The sequence below is a fragment of the Microtus ochrogaster genome, chromosome 19 (genome assembly GCF_000317375.1).
Source record: "Microtus ochrogaster isolate Prairie Vole_2 chromosome 19, MicOch1.0, whole genome shotgun sequence".
In the NCBI taxonomy this organism is placed as follows: Eukaryota; Metazoa; Chordata; class Mammalia; order Rodentia; family Cricetidae; genus Microtus; species Microtus ochrogaster.
The window spans coordinates 55,849,928-55,871,389 of NC_022021.1; the positions used below are offsets into that span (position 1 = coordinate 55,849,928).

General features: G+C 35.8%; 1 protein-coding gene across 3 annotated transcripts in view; it reads left to right on the forward strand.

The window, feature by feature from the left end:
• The window catches only part of Pde4d (phosphodiesterase 4D), an 851,276-nt gene that overhangs the window by 388,093 nt on the left and 441,721 nt on the right, over nt 1-21,462 (forward strand). The window lies entirely within an intron of this gene.

Consider the following 21,462-nt stretch of genomic DNA (forward strand, 5'->3'; position numbering starts at 1 on the left):
AGAGAGAGAGAGAGAGAGAGAGAGAGAGAGAGAGAGAGAGAGAGAGAGAGAGAGGAGAAAGATTCTCTCAATGGTAAACTCTACTTAGATTACATGCAATAACTGTTGCATCTGAATTATTTTCTGCAGCATAACTTGCTGCCATGAGATATGAGCTGTATGAGTAACCATAGCTATCAGTCCTGAGTCGTGCTGTGACCCAGACTCTGCCTAAGCTTGTGAAGTGTCCCAGTCATGTGATTGCTATCGTCTAGAACGGGAACTCTAGCTCCTGGAAGCTGTTACTTATTCTTCGCCATGTGACAGGTTCAGAGCTCCAGGGTTCTCCCTTAAATGCTGACCTATTTCTTACCTACCAAGCGAGAGTCCAAGGAGACAGCACTGAACCAGGCCTCCAGCAAGAAAGTGAGAAGAATGACTGCAAATGTTAGCATCAAACCTTAAGAAATAAAAGGATGTGAGTTGCCTTTAGTTATTACGTTTACAGTTATTTTATAATTTTCATCAAAATTTCAATATCCCTCTTTCGCAAAAAAAGCTTTCAAAAAGCAAATGTGCATTTTATACAATGCTAATGAATATTTTAATGCTAAGTTGGTAAGATGGGAGCAAAATAGTTTTCCTATATTTTTATTTGTTTACTTGTTGAGACCAGGTTTCTTTGTAACACTGGTTGTCTTGGAACTTGCTCTAGAAACCAGGCTGACCTCAAACTCAGAGATCCACCTTCCTCTGCCTCCTGAGTACTGGAATTAATACAATTTGCCACCACTGCTCATTTAAATATATTTTAAATATCATGGGTCATGTATTAAAATAAAACAATCTTGTGCCTGGGCCTTTTGTTCCGTTATAAATAATATTAACCTAATGACATCTTTGAATTGGGTAGCTTTTCCTTTTTCTTAATGACAATTAAGTTCCAATGTTGAAATTAGAAATTGTTTTCAAGCTACGTATAACACAGTTTCCATATTGTAACCTTGGAGAATTGTGTGTGCACGTGCATGCACTTGTGTCTATGTGTGAGTAGTTACGTTAATGTAGTGTTTCTCAGTGTAACCTGAAGACAGTGGGCTATGTAGTCATAGAGAGTTTGTAAATGTGCTCTTAAGTTGTCCTTTCTCAGTTGGCATATTTTTATTGAGCTGGTGGTAATAAAATGATATTCACTTTGAAATTGTCTCTTTTTATTCTTGTGGTGCCAGGAATTGAGCTCAGACCTTACGTGTACAAGGCAGGTATTCGACCGTGGCCAGCTTCCCTGTCTCTGGAATTAATTTTAAGATCACAGAGTTAAAGTTGTAGATGTTCTACCCTAACTTGATGTGGTTTTCTCCTGATTTTTCTTATTCTGATTGATATTTAGGAATCCATTTTGCATTCTGCAGTTTCTTGTTGATCATAAATATTTAGAAGCAAGTTATTCCTATTCAAACGGTGACAACTTTTTCACCATAACTATTTTACTTTCATAGCTGAATGCTGTGTGCAACATGAGGAGAAATCCTGTTCCCTCCTCGTGTTCCTTCGGGCTACCTCATTATCTCACTTCATGCCCCACTGACTACACAGCAGCCATAGGCATGAATTGAGTTTCTTACTTTTGACATATTTCTGCTGTTTCTACACTGTTGCATTTGTCTATATTGTCTATCCTATGTCTATTCTAAGCCAACATGGACTTAATTTCCATAGCATTATAATATCATGTAAACTTTCTCTGCTTGCTCTTGATTTTTGTTAATTGTGTCTTCTCTATTCATTACCCCCAGCCATATAAAAGATTATTAAACATCTTTTTGAAGTACCTTGAAACAAACTATCATGGTATGGATTAAAATTCAGTAAATCTACAGATCCCTTATAAAGAATATTATATAGCCGGAATATTATACATTTATCTAAAATCATAGTATATTTATTAATGAAGTCACTGATGCTCAAATCTACTCTTCACACCTAACCTCACTAAGACAGAATGACTGCCACATCCTTTATGAAATGCTATGACACACATTGAAAACTGTCTGCTATGGCTTTTGTAAGCACTTCCTTAAACTCTGGAGTATTCTTTTTGTTTGGTTTGGTTTGGTTTATGAGAGCTGTACCTTTCAACAGAAGTCTTGTTTATTTAACTCAAAAAGTTTTCTTTGATCTGAGGAAACAACAGTAAAAAGGGAAAAGAAAAGCAATGTCATCCTGTGGAACTGGAAGTTTTTCTCCCACCAGCCAGTTCCCTAATAAACACTCAAAGTCTTATACTTATTATATAAATTTGGCCAATGACTCAGGCTTACTACTAACTATCTCTTACTTTTAAATTAACAAATTTCTATTCATCTGTATTTTACCACGATGTTCATGGCTTGCTACCTCACATCTTGCTTCTCTGGTGGCTGCTGGCATGTCTCTCAACTCTGTCTTCTTTCTCTCTGTATTCAGGTTGACATACCCACCTAGCTATATTCTGCTTTACCATAGGCCAAAACAGATTCTTTATTAAGCAATGGTAATAAAATATAATCATAGCATACAGAAGGGCATCCCACATCAATCCTACCCTTGAAGTTTATGAACTGCACAGTTCATTTTGTTTCATAGCCTCACTGATGAGAAGAGTTCTTAGAAGAGGATCTGCTAGTTAGAGATTTATTTCATCCTACACTGTGGACAAAATTTATATTATAATAGATTACTATCCTGAGTGAGAAATCCATTTTTAGACAAAAGGTTAATAATCATTGTCTGTCAGCATTCAGTATCATTCTTGTTTGTTTTGGTTTTGGCTTGTTTTCCAAAAGGGTTTCTCTGGATAGCCTTGGCTCTCCTAGAATTTACTTTGTAGACCATACTGGCCTCAAACTCAGAGAGCCATTTTTCTATTTGTAACTCCTGAGTGTTGGGATTAAAGGCACATGCCTTTAATGAAGTCAGCATCGTTATTAATGTCACTTTAAAATCTCAGAGAAGCAGGGTATATGTGACTGTGAGAATTTAGCAAACTCAATCCTCCTTTGCATAAATTCCTATTGGCAATTTTGCAATTAAAGATTTAGTGGAAGAAAAAAAATATCAATTGTCCATAGAAAAAAAGAAATGTAATGAAATCTATACTCAATTCGGTTGCTGATAATTTTAAAGATAACAAGCAGAAGGCTTCTATGTTGTATCCTATTATTTAATACCAACATTTTGTCCTTCATACTCACCATGGGTGACTTCAAAACACCAGATGTAGAAACTGCATGTAATATGCTTGTACATTAGTAAGAAATTTTATCAAGTCCAATAAAACAGCTGCATTTTATACTTTGACATATTATTTTTCCTTCTAAACTAGACATCATCTAATTTCTTTCCAAAAATATTGACTTTCATTGTTTGTCCTTGGCACCACTCTGTATTTATTTGTCTGAGGCTATTACTGTAAAATTATGTTCTATTCAAGGAAATGCCCATATTTGTGCTGAACATTAGTGAATTTTATTTTCAGAAAATATCCCTTGTCTTGTCTTTTATCTACTGATTTCTGAATGAATTTACATAATCTTGTCAGTTTCTGCTGCTTTGAAATGGAAACTCTAATGTCAAGCACATCAGTAAAGATGATGCCCCCTCCCTAATATTTAGAATTTGAGCTTTACCAGTTCATTGCAGGGTAAAAATTCTTGAAGGGAAAAATCAATATTTCAAAACATTTCATTCTTGTTTGTTTATATGGGTTTTTTGTCCTTATTTGGGTCTGCTTAAAAAATGTTTTCATTAATTGGTAGCAGCATCCGGTAGTATGTCTTTATAGAGTTTATGAGTCACACAGGATTCCAAGATTTAGCAGACAAGAGTCTATTGGCAGATAAGCGTTTCTGTATTACATGTGCACTGTAAGTTTGAAATCACTGACCCAGAGATAAATGGACACAAAAGATCCCTAGCTCATTTGACCTCCGCCCACTCTTTCTAGGAGACAAACTGCCACATCAAACTCAAAGTAGAATGTTTGTCACCTTTGGAACCTGTAATTATTGAGATTTTATGCTCTTTACTCAACAGAAACACTGGATTTTCTTTCTTTTTGTAAATGTAATGTCACTAAAACTTCATACATTTTATATGACAGTCCAAAGTAGGACATTCAAGCCTGTTATGAATATTGATCTAAATTCTAAATGTATATGCCCATGTCATACTTTGTTTCTATTCTGGAATCTTCCAATGCGTTTACATCTTTGAATTTAGTTCATGCCTCAAAGTTTCACATTTTGAATGTCTGTATGCATGTGTGTGTGCATGTGCAGGCATGTGCATGTCCATTCCTGGGAAGGCAAGGAGACAAGTTGTTGCTGTTTCTCAGGTGCAATTTACTTTGTTGTTTTAGATAAAGGCTCTTCTTTATCTGAGACTCCACAAGTAGGTTAAACAGTCTGGCCAGCAAGCCTTGGGGCTCTCCCTGTCTCTACTTCTCCAGTGCGGTCTGTCATATCTAGCATCTTTACATAGGTTTTTGTGCTTGTGTAGCTAACAACTTACTGCCTAAGCTGCCCACTAGTCCCAAGTTATCACAATGTTTTTGAAAACTTTATTGGAGCTGTCACATAGAGTGTTGAGTCTAAAACACAAATATATATCTATCTATCTATCTATCTATCTATCTATCTATCTATCTATCTATCTATCTATCTATCTATCTATCTATCTCCTTTTTAAAATCCCAATGATAATATTGTAGGAGGAGGCTTAGCTGCCCAGATTCAAAATAATTACACAGAAACTATATTAGTTAACAACACTGCTTGGCCAATAGCTTAGGTGTCTCTTTACATCTTAGGTGTCTCTTACATCTTAAATTAACTCATTTCTATTATTTTATATTTTGTCACAAGGTTCATAGTTTACCGGCAAGTTCCCCAGGCATCTTTCTCCTTTAGTAGCTACATGGTATCTGACTCTGCCTTATTTTCTCCTCTATCTGCTTGGATTTCCTGCCTTAAAGCTATATTCTGCCCTGCCATATATTCATTAACCAATAAAAGCAACACATAGACAGAAAGACTTCCCACACCATTTCCCCTTTTTGGTCCAAATAAAAAGGAAGGTTTTAACTTTAACATAGGAAAATTACATATAACAAAACAATTATCAATCAAGAATTATAGTTACAATATTTATATCTATTTTATCTTTTATCATAACTAAGAAAAACTATAATTATAACTATCTATTCTTCAACTCTATCAAAGACTCCAGAAGATATATTACCTAAGTAAACAGGAAATACATTATAAACAACTTCCAAAACTCTAGAATTGACAGAGACTTCTCACTACCTCGATAGTCACCCAAAGTTCTTCTGTAATGTTGGGGCATTCATCTTCAGCCTACAGGCTCATAGTATCTAGACTTTTCTATAAAGCAGGAAATTTCAAAGACAGTTCTTCCCATATAGGCATTTGTCAATCACTTTTTTCTTTGTCCTGCAGACTGGTAGACTCTTTCATGAAGCAGAAACCCTGAAGGGCTATCTCACTCTCTTTAGGCAAGTCCATCAGCCATTTTTCTGTGGGTCCTGCATGTCCAGTTTATACAGCTCACCATCAAGCTGTCCAGGCAAGAGCAGTTTCTTACCCAAATGGCTAGCCTTGTCACATTGAAGGCAAATTCTCTAATGAATTTCTTCAATGCCCATCAACCTCTCTGAAGTAATTGATGCTGGCAGAAGCAGACATGTCTCATTGTCATGAAGAGCCCCATGTTTTTAAAACATTTTAAATGCCATATTCTGTTAGTCTTTGAAAGGTTTGAATACCTATCCATCTGAAATATCTCTCTCTGTACATCTAACATCACTACAAGTTTGACTATTATAAATAGTTATTTATTAACCTGTATTTTAGAATATACATTACATTTTAAATGAACTGCATAAACACAATATCTTAATAAAGATCAGAAATATATTAAAATCTACCTTAAACTTACATCAATAAATCAATCAAGATCCATATCCATGCAAAGTATTCATCTCTATAGCATATCCCTCTTTAAATGTAAGCAAACATTTATAAAAAAAATCATTTAGGGAATTTGGGCATTGTTCTCTAGACTACTTCCTGCTAATTGGGGATGCTCTTAAACAGGTCTTTCATGGGGTATCCTGTGTGGTAGGTCCATCTCATCCAGCAGTTCTGAAGCTGTCATGGATGTTAGACCATCTGGGGCATTGTATCAGGGCATCTTTCTTCATCACACCATGTTAGCTGGTAAGGAAACCTATGTGGAAAGAAAAGCAGAACCTCTTTTCCAAAGCAACATATCCTTAGACCCAAATTTTGAAGTCAAGATACCTTTTAAAATTATATATATAGAGAGAGAGATATAAAATTTGTTTTATATACATATCTTAGCAGTCCATACAATCCATACAATGAAATGTCTCTCTGTACTTTGCTAATTCATAGTCAAAAAATCAATTCAAAGAAAATAATATAATATACACAATCCAGACTCTGTGTATTTTCCTTCTTTATGTGACTTATTTTTCTTTACTCCTTTAATCTATGACTGTCTGCACTCTTTTATATTGCTTTTATTGTCTCTTTAAAGACTTTGTTTTATTTTTTAAAACAATTTAATTCTTTTATAACTCTCTATACTCATTTTCCTCTCTCTCCCAAGCCTACATACAGTTTTCTGAACACACTGTGTCTCATGTAGAGGTCTTTCATGTCTGAATCTGTCCTATTGCATTTCTGAAATCCTTTTCTGACAAACAGTATTTTAAAATGGTAACCAGTGTGGTACCCTACTGCAGGCTAGAGCAGCTATGTTCATTAACCAATAAAAGCAACACATATACAGAAGGAAAGTGTGAAACTTTCCAAAGTCATATGTTGCCATTGGCATTAACTTGGCCTGTTAGTACTTCATCCAAGAAAGTGGAATTAATTGGACACTTTTCGTTATGAAGCCACAGCAGATGTATCTCAACTCACTGCCCTTAGTTACATTGTTTTGAAAATTACTATTGATTTTCATATTTTACAAATGGTCTGGTCATGCTAATTGAGTACTGGTATGAGTTGAGAAATGTATTTAATTCTCAAATTCACATATCTATATCTAATTTTTGTATTTTATATACTTTTAAAAGGTGGTTTAACATTACTCTATAACCAACAAGAAGCATTTTCATTGTTTTCCTTTCTTGCCAAAGGTTTACTGTTTTTATATTTTTGTATAGCTAAGAAGATACATGACATTTTTGCTTATCAAACTCACATTATTCTGCAAACATTTTTCTATCATCTCATGCAATCTGTGTATATGTATTTCATCCATGATACCTGATTAAAGTAAAATCTACTTCTAAAGTTCAACTTTACCTCATTTACTACCATTCAAAATTGTTCTGGAAGCTTCTTCAAAAGAATTTTTGGCCATGTTAATGAGTTTCTTTGGGCAAATTCTCAGTGGTGAAATTACTAGGTCACAGTCTATGATCATATTTCTGTGCCTGTCCTGTCCTTATCCCCCAAGATTCTGTTGTTTATTTGAATGACCTACTTAGTAAGATATTTTAAATTTTATTGCTTTTCAGTTCAGGTTTGTCAAATTTTAGTTTCTCAAATTAAATGTTATTACCATGCTGAGTTCTTACATTTTTATTCTCTAGTAAAGAAGAAAATATGGCCTTTCTGCCATATCTATTGAATCAGCTGTGACACCATTTACAATGGTGTTCCTGCTGTAATTTTGGTAAAAATGTTTTCATCAAAACCTTCATAATTTCTTCAAATTGCTTTACACTTTTCTGTTTTTTATATAAATGTGGAAAGCTGTTTTTTTTTCCCTGTATTTTCTAGGTGCTATATCTCTATAATGCTTTTACAAATTCATACAAATGAGGATAGATTTGACCTTCCCATTTTGCCCTTTCTTTTCCTTTCTCTTCTCCTTTAAAAAGGGCCCTTGTTTTTGTCAACCTGCCTGATTGCTCTAATTGTTTTAAGGCTTTATATTTCTATGGCCATAGCTTCATTTCAGACTTGTTCGTTTGAAACTAGGGACCATTGTTACTATCACTTCACAGTTACTTTAATTTCTTTAGATCTATTTTTCCTATCCTGTTATATACTTGGCCCTGGATATTAATTTCAACTGTAATTTTCTTTTTGCACAGTTATTTGATTGTTTCAGCTTCCCTATCAATCCTACATATCTGATATACCATATATTTACCATGCAGTTTCAGTATTTTAATATTTTATGATGATTTTATTCTGACAAAATTTAAAGTGCTCTTTAAATACTTTCCCAAAGACATCAGTTCTTCATTTTTATATCATAAATTTATTTATATATATTTATAAATTTATAACTTTGTTCTACTTTTTGATATAGTAAAGGCTTATATCTATGCATATAATATTACCCATCTCAATATGATGAGCCTGGTTTTAACTAGAAATATTTACTTAAGAATACTAAATTAATTGCAATTATTACATTCAAAATATTATTGTAGACTCTCCATTAATCTTTCACTTTGCTAGCTATTTTCTTTTCACTTTATTTCCTTGCATTATTTTGGGTCAGATATTTCTCTATGAGTTTGTAAGTTTCAGAGCTAACTGTACTATCAATAATAGCATTCATTTTTTTCTAAACATTCCTCTCAGTAAATTCTAAATTTAAGTACTGTCTTCATTTGTGTCACATGATGGTTAGACCTCCCTCCTCTTCATCTTCCCTTGTGTTTTGAATTTATTATTGTAGCTTTAATGAGTCTTTTTTTTTCTGCTCAGTACTTACTGTTGTTTTGTTCTTTTCCTTATGCCTTGACCTCCTCTTCCCTTAAAGTACCATGTTAGACATTGCTCTGGCAACTGATCATGGTCGAAGAGTCAAGAGTTCTTTTTCTTCTTGTATTTTTATTTCCTTTTGAAAGATCTCGGTGTTCTCTTAGTGTTAACAATACTTTTTTCCTATGTTCTTCTGAATTTGCAATAACTTCATCTGTTGATTTAAAGATAATAAATTGTTCAAATAATTTCAGTTGTCAATTGATAAATCACTTCGTCCCAGTTGTAAAATTTGGTTCCAATTCTTGTTTGTGGACACTTTCATTTTTTTCTTTTCTTTATTGTTGCATAATTTCACTGTGATAGTCCCAGAGGTTCACTTAGTAAAAAAAAATTAAATTTATCAAGCTCTTTCAATGAGTATTTGTTTATTCTATAAATTTTGAAAGACTCTTACCTACTAATCTGAATTGGTCCCTCATTGTCATTCATTTTATTCTCCTGTAAAGTCCTCAAAGACTTGTTTACCTTGTTCCGTCATCCATCCTTCTTAACCTTGTCCATATCCTATCTTCCCTTCTATCTACAATGCTTTACGATGTGCTTCACATGTGTCTTCTAACTCACAGACTCAACATTGGGTGTCTAATTCATTGTGAATCTCATATACACATTAATTGCTAAATTTCAGATTCTGTTGTTTTTACTTTAAGTATGTCTAATGTGTTTTTAATGATCTCTTCCTCATATGACAAATGTTGTATAACTTCTTTAAAGGGATTAAATTTCTATTTTACTTCTGTGATAATTCTAAGTATTTCAGTCCTTCTGATGGATTTCTGATCTTTAAGATTTCTGCTGATTGTCTCTCATGAACATTTACTTATTTCTTTATGCAATGATTTCTTTTTAATGTCTGTAATCCTGCTTCTTAGTATTTTATCTGAAGTAATTATTTATATGCAAATAATATCTTCTATAGAATTTGCTTTTATTTCTAAAATTTGCCAGTCTACTAATTAAGTATTTATTATGACTTATATGATCATCTTTTAGGTACCCAACTGCAGTAGACACTTGTGATTATAATTTTTGGAAGAAATAAAAAACATTTGGTATGATCTCAGCTGCTTCTCCTTTGGTTGCGATAAAATACTCTGAATAAGGAAACAAGAAGGATAGGGATTATTTTTAGCTCACTGTTCAAGTGTATGTAGTCCATCATGCTGGGGAAGTCCAGGAAGCAAGAGCTCGAAGCAGCTGATCACTTGGCATCCACAGTCAATACACAGAACTGCCCTTGAAGGTAGCTCTTGAGATCCCCTCTTCATTTTGTTCCTTCTAAGACCCCAGCACATGAAATGACACCACCCACATGCCCTCCAGGCATGTCCAAAGGCTCCATTTTTAGAGAGCTCTAGATTCTGTCAAGTTGCCAATCGGTTTCAGTCATCACAGCTACACAGCTTTTCCGTCCAGACACTCTAGCGTGTCTTCCTCACCTTTTGCTGTGATTCTTTCTCTGACAGAGTGGACTGTCAGATACCCTTTTGAAAAGCATCAACTCTGCTTCCTAGAGAATTCTATTGTCTTAATCCCACACCTCAAAAACTCTTAATTTAGACCTTCAAAGCAATTATCCAGTATAATTTTTGTAGTAAAATTTGTTTGGATTCTAAAGTAAATAGAGAAGGATGCAGATGTAAATGCACAATTTGATGGATTTCCACAAAAGGTACAGACTTTGGCGCAAGAGCTAGATCAAGAAGCAGAGCATCCCAACCTGGAAAGATGCCTTTGGCATCCCCTTCTGGCTACTGTCCTTCCTGTGATCCTGAATTTCGATAACACTCTTCATGCTATTCACTAAAGAGTGTTCCCTAGTACCTCCCTCTAGATAATGGCTTCCTTATCTAGACGCTTTATCTACAAAAGTCATCTGTCTCCTATATACTTATAATTCACCTTTCTGTCTCACATAAATATGCCATAAATTCTTTGCCCATTTTATTATTGATAAACATTCCAGTTTTTTATCATAAGTTATTATGAATCACTCAGCTAAGAACATTATTGTATGTGTCTACGTGCAAATGAGTATGTATTTCTGTTGAGTATATAGTTCGAATTGCTTGTTCCTGGGGTATATATAATTCATAGGTGTATATATAAGTCCTATAATTCGTCTGCTGCCAAACAGATGTCTGAAGTAACTTTTACAATTTGGACTCCGTCTATGACTGTCTCAATCTTTGTCTTGTTCTCCTCTCTTGTTAGGACTTCCTGCCATCTAGCCTTCCATTTCCTTCATTCTCGATAGAAATGTTTTCCTTCTGTTTTCTTGACACTCTGCTGAGAGCTGCTGATCCCATGCATTTCAAAACATTTAAATGTACCACAGTGCATTTGTAGATAGGCCTTTGCTAGAAATTATTGTATAAAATCATCTAATGATTTTCATTTTGAATCCCTAGCTTTACTTTTTTCCCCTTTTATTCAGTACTCTTGGTTGTCTCCTTTATTTGCCCATGCTGTCCTTGAGCTCCCCCTGCCGTTTTCTGCAGAAGTTTACATGTGTTTGTGATGCACATGTGTATCTAAAACAGCAGATTCTTAGATGTTTGTTTTAAGCAGAAGCAACCCTTGTCTGAAGAGCAAGGATATAAGATCAGTTTAAATACCGACACAGGATTTAAAAAAAATGTCGAAATTAATGCTTAAAGCTAGCACCATAGATATGGAAAATTTCTATGTATCTTCATAATTGCACTATTGATTTATAATTCTAAGAAATAAAGCATTTGAAGTTACTTCTTTAAATGACTGGAGTTGTACTGCTGTGGTACTGTAATTTCCTAGCATCCCAGAGATTCAATATTTGCTCCCTGACACCAGAAAGAATGGAAAAATACAATCTGAATTAATAATTTTAGGTACCAACTCTATGAGAAAGATAGGTTAGTTTATATCAGGGCTTCAGATTATTAAATGCCAGGACACACTGCTGAGCCATATGGTATTTTTTTAGTATGGTTCCAAACACATTGCCACCATTGGCATGAACTGTTCCTCATGGAAATGCACTCCTTAAGGTCTGGAAATTTATTTTTGCCTGTTAATGTTAGTCCCCTTAATATTAGCTTTGGAAATGGTGCTGCTTAGCCCTATGTGAGTGCAATGCAAGAAGCCAATCAAATGTAGATGTGCAGAGGGTGATTTTGTGTTTCTCTCATTGCCTTAAGCTAATGATGCTGTTTGGACATATTCTTGGAAGACTATTGGTATGAGAGCCAGTTCAGAAGCTGGCAGGTGGATGTCTCCAATTTCTGCTAATGCTAATATCATTCTCCAACCGCCAACTGGTGGTCTCATAGCTTATTAAGGCTGTAGCCCCCGTAGACTCAGTTTTTTACGGCCTAAGAAAACATTTGTTATAGCTATCCTCAGAAGAGCAGAAAAGAGCCACAAACATGCAAAATCCAGAAGGCTGCAGTGGAAGCCATTGTGCAGACTCACTTGAGCGTCCCTTCAAACGTGTCCCCCATACCCCACAGAAGAAACTGGAAAGACTTATTCCTTAGCTCTTCTGGAGGGAGTAGGGTAAACATATGGTTTGAGAGGGAGGAGATACGTTTGCGGGTTTGCGGCTTCATAGACAGGGCCCAACAAGCTGTGGCACAGATGGAGATATGTGTGACTTGAGAGTCCCCTCAGCACCAAAGGAAAGAGTTCTGGAGAGTTCTTATAGGCCTGGACAGATCTGAGGCAAAGAGCAAGTGAGAGGAAGGAGACTTGGAGGGCATCAGAAACACAGTACCCTAAGAATAGGGAGAGGAGCGGATGGGGTGGAGTGGGAGGAAGGTCGGGGAAGCAGGAGGAGAGGAGGGAGGGGGAGCTGGGATTGGCATGTAAAAATAAATAAAAGTTAATTATAAAAATAATAAAAACTAGGGTAGCTCTTAATAATTGCACTGATGGTCCTGCATGATTTAGGCAAATATGGCATTTGGGTTTTTTCCCTTTGAAGTTCATATGTACCAGATGAAACCCTTACATAACAGACGGAGGACTCCTGCTTGCTCTTCATTACTTGCATTACTGTTTATGAGCAAATGCAGCAGAGTTGGCTAAATGTGGATATGTATGAAATTAATAGTTGTCCATTCATATTATGAAATAACACCCGTAGCCTTTTAAAATAAACAGAATGAGAAACCAGTATTAGAATTCAAAGGGGTTCTGTATTTTTTCTGTCATTTATGCTCAATGTCATGTGTAGGTCCTACCATCTATCATGCACCGTTATATTCATAGACTGATTTTGTCTTGTTTATTTTGTTCATTCAATATTTTACTAGTCTCTAAACACATCCCAGACCCAATATTTAACAATTAAGAAAACAGTCTATTCTTGTTTGTACAAGTCCACCATATTTGGAGAGAAATGGATATACAGAATTGATAGTGATTCCACAATACAGGCTTTATTTTCGTTTCAACAATTCATCTTTACCTAACTAGACACACGACAGCAGTCCTAGACTATCATATTACCCAGTGAATTTTGATTTCTCAGTTAATATATTTTCTGATGCTTGCAGATGGTAAAAACTCCTAGTGATGTTTTTTTAGATCATGTCCTCAAACATGGCTGTTTTTATAATATTTCTATTAAAGAAGTTGAAGAAGTGTGTTTATCATCCTGAGTATACTGCTTTACATCTGTGTTTACTTAATAATTAAGTATGTTGCCAGGCGGTGGTGGGGCACGCCTTTAATCCCAGCACTTGGGAGGCAGAGGCAGGCGGATCTCTGTGAGTTCGAGACCAGCCTGGTCTACAAGCGCTAGTTCCAGGACAGGCTCCAAAACCACAGAGAAACCCTGTCTCGAAAAACCAAAAAAAAAAAATTTAAGTATGTTTATAAATATATAGGTTAATAATGTTTTATTTACTATTTGAGAATCCATGCACTATCTTTAGATCTTATATTTTCCTTCCCTAAGTCCTTTTAGGTGCTCTCCCATCTTCTTATCTATCCAACTTATACTTTTAACAGAATTTTAACATCATTATGGTACAGAAATCTGAATAATATTGATTTGCCCTTCATCCTATATAGACCTGGACAGCTCTGACCCACAGAAAGCACTAGCTTTCACCACCTTCCAAATTGGGGGTGGGCATTAGAAGAGACACACCTGCCATTAGGGTTAGGGTTACCATAATAAAAAGAAGGATGAAACCAAACCTGAAAATCAGTGAAGCAAATAGGAGAGTTCCGAGAATATCTTGCAATATTTAAAAAGTGAAGCATTAGAAGTGCAGGTTAGTTACTCTTAGAACAGACTATGTTTAGTGTGTTTTAGCTTACACTATATATATGGTCTACCTGGTAGCACCTAAGTCCTTTAGCCCGAGCATGTATCTACTTATATCCCCGTCCTAGGCAACAACTCTGTAACTGTACAGCCTTGGGAACCTTTGCAGTATGACACTAACAGAGGCACCTCCACTGAGCAAACCTGTATCGGTACGTCAACCAACTGTGAAGAGGGACTTTTTACTTCATTTGCCTCTTCCATATAGTGGAAGCTTTTAAGGTTGATTGCAGTTTCTCTTGGAGAGGTCATTACCAGGGGGAGCTTTTACTGTTTGACATACTCTGTGGCATTTCTTATGCACTCTAAAGGATGCACCAGCATTCAGCAATATTGAGGTCTAATCCCATTTCTTCCTGCTCTAAATGATACTAAATTGAGACATTTTCCATAGCCTACTGTCTATAAGTTGCATTTTTGATATCTTCAGAATAGCAACAGATAATTGTAGTTTTATTTTTCTCAACCTAGAATGTGTATATATTGAAAAGACAATTAAAAGTTGAAGAAAAAAAACTCCTCAGGGGAAATCTAATACCTCAAGGGGGGAAATAACAAGGCCTTTCAGTTGTATAATACATGTTTGTAACTTCAAGGTGTGATAATGAAGTTCACTAGAGAGGGGAATCAGGTGTCAGTATGGCCTTTCCCCTGTAATAGTCCATGCTCATCTTTATCAATGAAAAGAAAAACAACTATTGCAATATTCCCCAATGAGAATTTTACGATGGGAAAAAAGTAACACCTTTAGGAATAAAGAAATTATCTAAACGGAAAATAATAGTCGTTTCAACTTTCCTAAGTGAACTGAAGCAATTTCCTACATCTTATTTTTCTTGCTCTCAAAGTAAGCAATCTATTGCTCTCTTTTTAACACTCTTAGTTTTAATTGGAGGGAGGAGCATGGGAAAGTTTCCTATGATGAGAGGCCCTTTGCAGCTTTGCCACGCTTCCCAAGATAGGCCCGATTCCTCTGCGTGGTGGAGATGACTAAACTGTGGTCGGCTCTTTTAGGTGCATTTCTGCAACCATGGCACTGATATCTCATGTCTTTCTCATGTGGTGGGATTTAAATATTCCCAGGCCATATGCATATACGCACCTTGCTGTCCTCTGGGACTCTCCATAAATTCAATCCATTAGTCATATGTTTATGCTGTCGTGTGCCTTTTCATTTAATAAACATTTTTTGAGTGATTGCTCTTCTTTAAGAGTAGCATCCAGTCTTGGAAGACATCAAGGACATGGTTGTGAAGAAAGCATCCTCAGAGAGCAGGAAAAATGAATGGACCAGGGCAGGTTCACTGGGCCTCCACTTTGAATAATCCTGGGGAAACTGAGGAAGCACAGAACTGCAGCTATCATAAACAGACACGAAAGGCTTCAGGTTTTATTTCTATTGCTATATTTCTCCCTGAAATTGAGACTTTGACCTGAGTATTCTACTGTATGTTCTGCTTAGCAGCTTCGTCCGGCAGAATCTAAGCTCCCAACACTCTCATGATCATTCCCTGTCCCCACACGGTTAGAAGATTCATCCCATCGCTCATCGCGGTGTGCGGGGCTTATCTTCTGTGTTCTGGACGGTTAATTCCTTCCCTTGTCATCACTATTGCCAGGTCTGTTAGGACTGCTGGAGTTTAGGTCTTCCTTAGCTCTTCCTGAACCGCTTTAATAGCTTCCTATTTTCCTTCATCTGCCTTTATGTTCTCTTAAACTCATCGCTCACAGGTACAGGGAGAAAGTGTCCAAAGTTTAAATAGAACTCATAAGAACTCACAAAGATCTAGCTGTCAATGCCTCCCAAGTGCTGGGATTAAAGGCATAGGCTATAACGCCAGGCGGAATTATTCTTAATATGCCATAATTTGTCATGGAAGCAGGGTTTCTGAGCTTTAGAACTTTTGAGGTTAGTTATTCTATTGAAAAAATAGGTTCTAAAGATAATTGGACATCTATTTACTCTGTTCTTTTTTTTTTTTGCTACCTAGCTGTGTCTTTTCTTGTGTATAACTTGCTTTAATACACAGATTTTCGATCTCTCTCTTCTTAATTGCCTCTTTCTGGCCTTTTATGTTTGAAGTCAGAGTCTTTTGCTCTCTGTACATTTTCAGTTGTAGGTCTCTGCTAATTACATATACTGCAAGAAGAAGGACTGAGTGATGAACTCAGCTGTAGGCATAGCAATATCTCGTTGGGTTAATTTTTATTACTTTTGTTTACTTAACAGAATATTGATAGTTATTCTCTAAGGGCCCATGACCTGCATCAGGTTTTTGGCATCATTCACAATCCAGGTATAGGTTTCATTTCATTGAGTGGCTCTTAAGTCCCATCAAATGTCGTTGGCTACTCCCATAACAGTTTTTCCACCATTGCACTAGTATATGTTGCAGTCAGGTCTCTATTGGAGCTTGCATGATTCGTATCTGGGTGAGACTGATGACTGCATTTCTCCTCGGGTAATTTGAAGAGTAACTTCCAACACTACAATGGTGTTAATCAATGGGGGTTTAGCTTCTAGATGGATACCACCTCAATTTATCCCAGTTTGATGACACACATATGTGGTATTTTGAACAATAGGGTCTTACTGTCAGGTTGTGGAAGGTGACCAGTATTATTGTTATAATCCTGTAATATTTGTGACCCTTTTGTCCAATAACTCCAAGAGATGTAATTCATTGCTGATCCTGGAGTTTTCACTTGAGAGTGTATGTCGTCTATCTGGGGCATTGTTTTCCCCAATACATAGTAACTCTATTTCATTCCCTCTTGTATATGCCTATATTTTTGTAAACTTCTGTAGTAGTTGTTCTTTCTATGGATTTTCAAAAGACCGTTAGTGTTAGTTGTCCCTTCCCATATGTGTTTTGCTTAGCAGTGGAATAATACTCCTCTGTACACATATACTACAGTCTTATCATTCTTCCTGCCATTGATGTTCATCTAGGCTCTTTCCAATTTCTGGATATTATGAGTAGAGCAGCCATGAGCAGAGATGAGCAAGTATCTCTGTAGTATGATGTAGATTCGTTTTTGTATATGCCCAGAAATGGCATAGCTGGATATTGTGGTAGATATCCTGTCCCTCTGGATGTCTTCCCTTAATTCCTTGCCTTCTCAGAGACTATTAATACCTCTCTCTCCATCCTTACATGGTAATGGACTCCTCTCCTGGTACCTGCTATGAGCTATTGCGGTCATTTAGCCTGGTGTCCATTTTTCATGTAACATTGTAAGTTCCCGGAGACCAGTGAATGTTCTTCAGCATACCCTGTCTTCCGAATGTAGTCCTCCTTAGCAAATATTTGCTAAACCCAACAAATTGAATTCTATATTTTGACTCAGTGGCTCTCAAAAATAGAAAAAAGAATAGGTATAGAATACCTTTGTTGTTGGAAATCAAAAGCTGGAGGATTAGGCTGCCTGAAACCTAAAGAAAATAAATGAAGAAAATATAACCACAAGTTCAAGTAAAAAAAAAATCACAAACTATAACCAGTCTGATTAAATGATGTGTAACAAGGATATGTTAACATTGTTAGAAAAATTAATGATGGGAAACAGAGATTGTATTTCATATGGTAAAACTTCTGAAGACCAAGAATAAGATAGTCAAAAGTAGTAAGATGAACATGTTTAGAAAATTTAATTCTAGAATCTATTGTTTTTCAAGACAGGGTTTCACTATGTAGCACAGAATGGCTCCAGACTAGTGATCCTCCTGCCTAAGCTGCCTGAGCGATGTGTTGGTCACTTACAGGTGTTGGTCACTACTTGACTTAATCCTAGTACCTAACCTAAATAAGGTTGAAGACAAGTCAATTTGGCAGGGAAAGCCATAACATAAAAAATAAGAATAAACCATAGTACTGAAAATGACGGCTGGGAAAAAATAACATCTGCAGGGAAGGAAATAAATATGACTGACAGATAAGAATTTTGGACCGCATCATAAGAAGGGACACATGATGCTGCCCCAGAGGAGTGGTAGAGGACTTCATTTCCCAAGGCCGCACCTGAAATAGAGATGGAAGTAGCATTGTTAGCGTTTGATAGTTACTTCTACCATGAAAGTTAGATCCTGTCCGGAATAAACGGGAGGTGAAGAAAGAATGGCCGATGTAAATAAGATGGGTTTGCAAAGAGGAAGCCTCTGAAGAGTAGAGGTGGGCTAGCTGACTGTGAAAAGCACGAAGAGAAAATCATTTTTGACAGACATTTTTAAACAGTTAAAACATTGTAAAAGTGGGTGCCTCTAGGAGAAAGCCTAGTTTCGGTGTGGTGGTCAAGGGGCGGACCAGGTTAGTTACAGATGCCACCACAGGTGTAACTAAATGTCGTCCCATGTTGCTAAGATTAGCGAAGACTGAAAAAAGGCTCATGGAAAGGTAATACCTGGTGTCAAATTAGGGGGCTGACTTTCTCTCCAAGATATCTAGCAGCTCAATTTATTTTCTTATTCATGATAGTAGTTAATCACCTCTTTTTTTTTTTAGATTATAATTACATTTTCCTCTTTCCTTTCCTCCCTTCAAGCCCTCCCATACACCATTCTTTGTTCTCTTTCAAATGCATGGCCTCCTTTTTTCATTAATTCTTGTTACATGTGTACGTGTATATACAGATGTATTTCTAAATACAACCTGCTTACTATGTATACCATTACTTGATGTTTTCAAGTCTATACGTTTTCATTATACCAACCTAACCATGTCTCAGAAGCTTAATCACCACCCCATTTCTCAATAGCTTTCTCATTGCCTGTCTGACATACTGCAACACTCAGAAATGGAGCACAAATGGCGCCAGTATTTTAGACATATTTTCCTTCACTATTTCTCATTTGAATGTGCTGACACAGCAACTCTCAGAGAGCGCTACATCATCTGTCTTCCTGGATTACAGATGCTGCCATTTTACACACCATACTGCAAACTGTTAACAACAATGTTTTTCTAATTTTAATTGGGGTTACTAATATCAAAACAGGATGATACAGCTTGTGCTCTTTCAATTTCATTAGAATGTATTTATGTTAAGCCACTTAGTTTTTGAAGCTATTTTTATTATAACTTGGGGAAAAACCATTGTTCTGTAACATGGTCAAATGTGTTCTGCTTCATGGGTAGATATGTTCCAGTTTCACCCCCAAATCCTTCAATATTCTGGCTTGTGAACATCTTTCTGGGTTATGTAGCTTATGGTACCCAATGTAAACAGAAATAGATTTTCACATATAAACAAATAGAAACAGTTCATTATGGGGAATCTTAAAATATTTTGCCATGACAATCTTTTGGTAGATCAATTTTCCTTTCTAACAATTTACATATATATTAAAATATTTTAATTTTAATATTTAAGTTTTTATAACCTATTGTTTATTCTATAGAAATGATTGCTGATTGCTAGAGAAAAATATTACCTAATTTCTGTTTATAAATGGATTAGATGCTGGTCATTTAATAGGTAATTTAACTTGAGGGTGACAAAAAATAAGATAGAATGAGATTATGTGTTTCAATGACTTTAATTTTTGAATCATGCAGCGTTGCTAGCATCTGCAAAATAAAATGCCAGTGATATCTCTAGACTTTTCAGAATAGTCTTTTCAGTGTACTTATTGTATGTTTGCCAGGATTCCTAAAATATTATTGATATGAAAATTTTAGTGTTATTAGTCTGATACTGTAGCAAAGACTTCAAATATATATAAGCAATATTAGCCAAAGGACACTTCACTGAATTCCACATGTAAGCCTGTAAGTTCCCTGTGCTATTAAGATGTTATTACTTGTATTGGATACACACACTATTTGTCTGGAGGTATCCAAAAATTTTAAGTCGGGTTAGTAAAAATGAAAATGAATATGCCACACTAATTTGGGAGTATTAATCTGGTTAAGCATCTTGTTTGTTTGTATATTGGTTAGTAATTATTGTTTGTGACTATAATCCAATCAGCATCTTGCTAACTCCTAAACTACTAGTATCATCTACAATAAACTTGCTAGACTCACACAAACTCAGTTCCTGTGAGAATCACCATTGAACATTTCGTTTGTACAGTAGATCGTTTTATGACTCACTATGTATGGGTAACTTTTTTTTTCTTCATAATAGGTCCTTGGACTTCCCACACGTCAGGGTACCCTGATTGCTCTTCTAGCTGATGAGGGAGGGGGACTTGATTGTGTGGGTTACTTTATGCCAAACACTGACACTGGATTTTCTGGCTAAACACAGATGAGTAATGTACTTATACAGTTACCGTTAGCTCTTCTAAAGAGTAGAGCCATATGCATATGAACTGCAATGAGAAAAATACTTTAAAAATTATGGTCAATTAAGTGTCAAGTGCAACAACTGCACTCTAAATAATCAGAAAACATTTTAATTTCTTTTATAAATGAATAAGAGATTGTTTAATCACTCATAGACTTTTGGTGAATTAGAAGTGTGGGGGAAAGACACTCACCACCAAGTCTGAGAATCTGAGTTCTGAAGATTCACTTTATAGAAGAAATCTAACTTCACATATTATCCTTTGACCTCCGTGCATAATTCATGGCACATGCATGCATATACATATACATAGTAAATAGAGTGTAATAAAAATGGAAAGTATTCATACTCTGTGGAGTTTGTCAGTGGAAGTATTAATGTATTTGTCATCCCAGTAATGTGTATAGAAACCAAATCTATATCTCGAGTTTCCCCAAAATATGATTCAGTAGCATTTCTCCAACATACAATAAGCCAGATTCTCAAAGTCACAGGTATGCAGGCAGAGACTTGTGGGAAATGTGTACAAACTAACTGTTCTTGAGATCTGGATCTTTGGGATAAGGAGATGGGTAGGGGTATAAACAAGCAGATTCAGCTGTTTCAACCAAAGGAGAGAGAGACTTAGCTAAGAGTGAGTCATCAGGTGTCAGTTGTCAATACAGTCAGCTGCTAGAAGAATAGGAACCTGTGTCCTGAATGTGTACCTGGGTTCCAGTTTGGAACGCACATGATCTAGTGGTATAATTAAACATAAAGTTACAGCTTTGTTTATGTTTTTCCAACTTCTTTTCTGGGTAACCAAAAATTCATCTACTTAAGTTATGGAAGATTCATTGTCTCCTGTTTCATTACAGTAAAGACCAGCTTCTATATTACAGCCATGTTTAGCTGCAATATTTATTATGATAGAAGAGCATCAAAGCAAGATGGGAGATCTTTTTAGATCCATGCAAATTAAATAAAAGTAAGCTATAATATTGAAAGTAA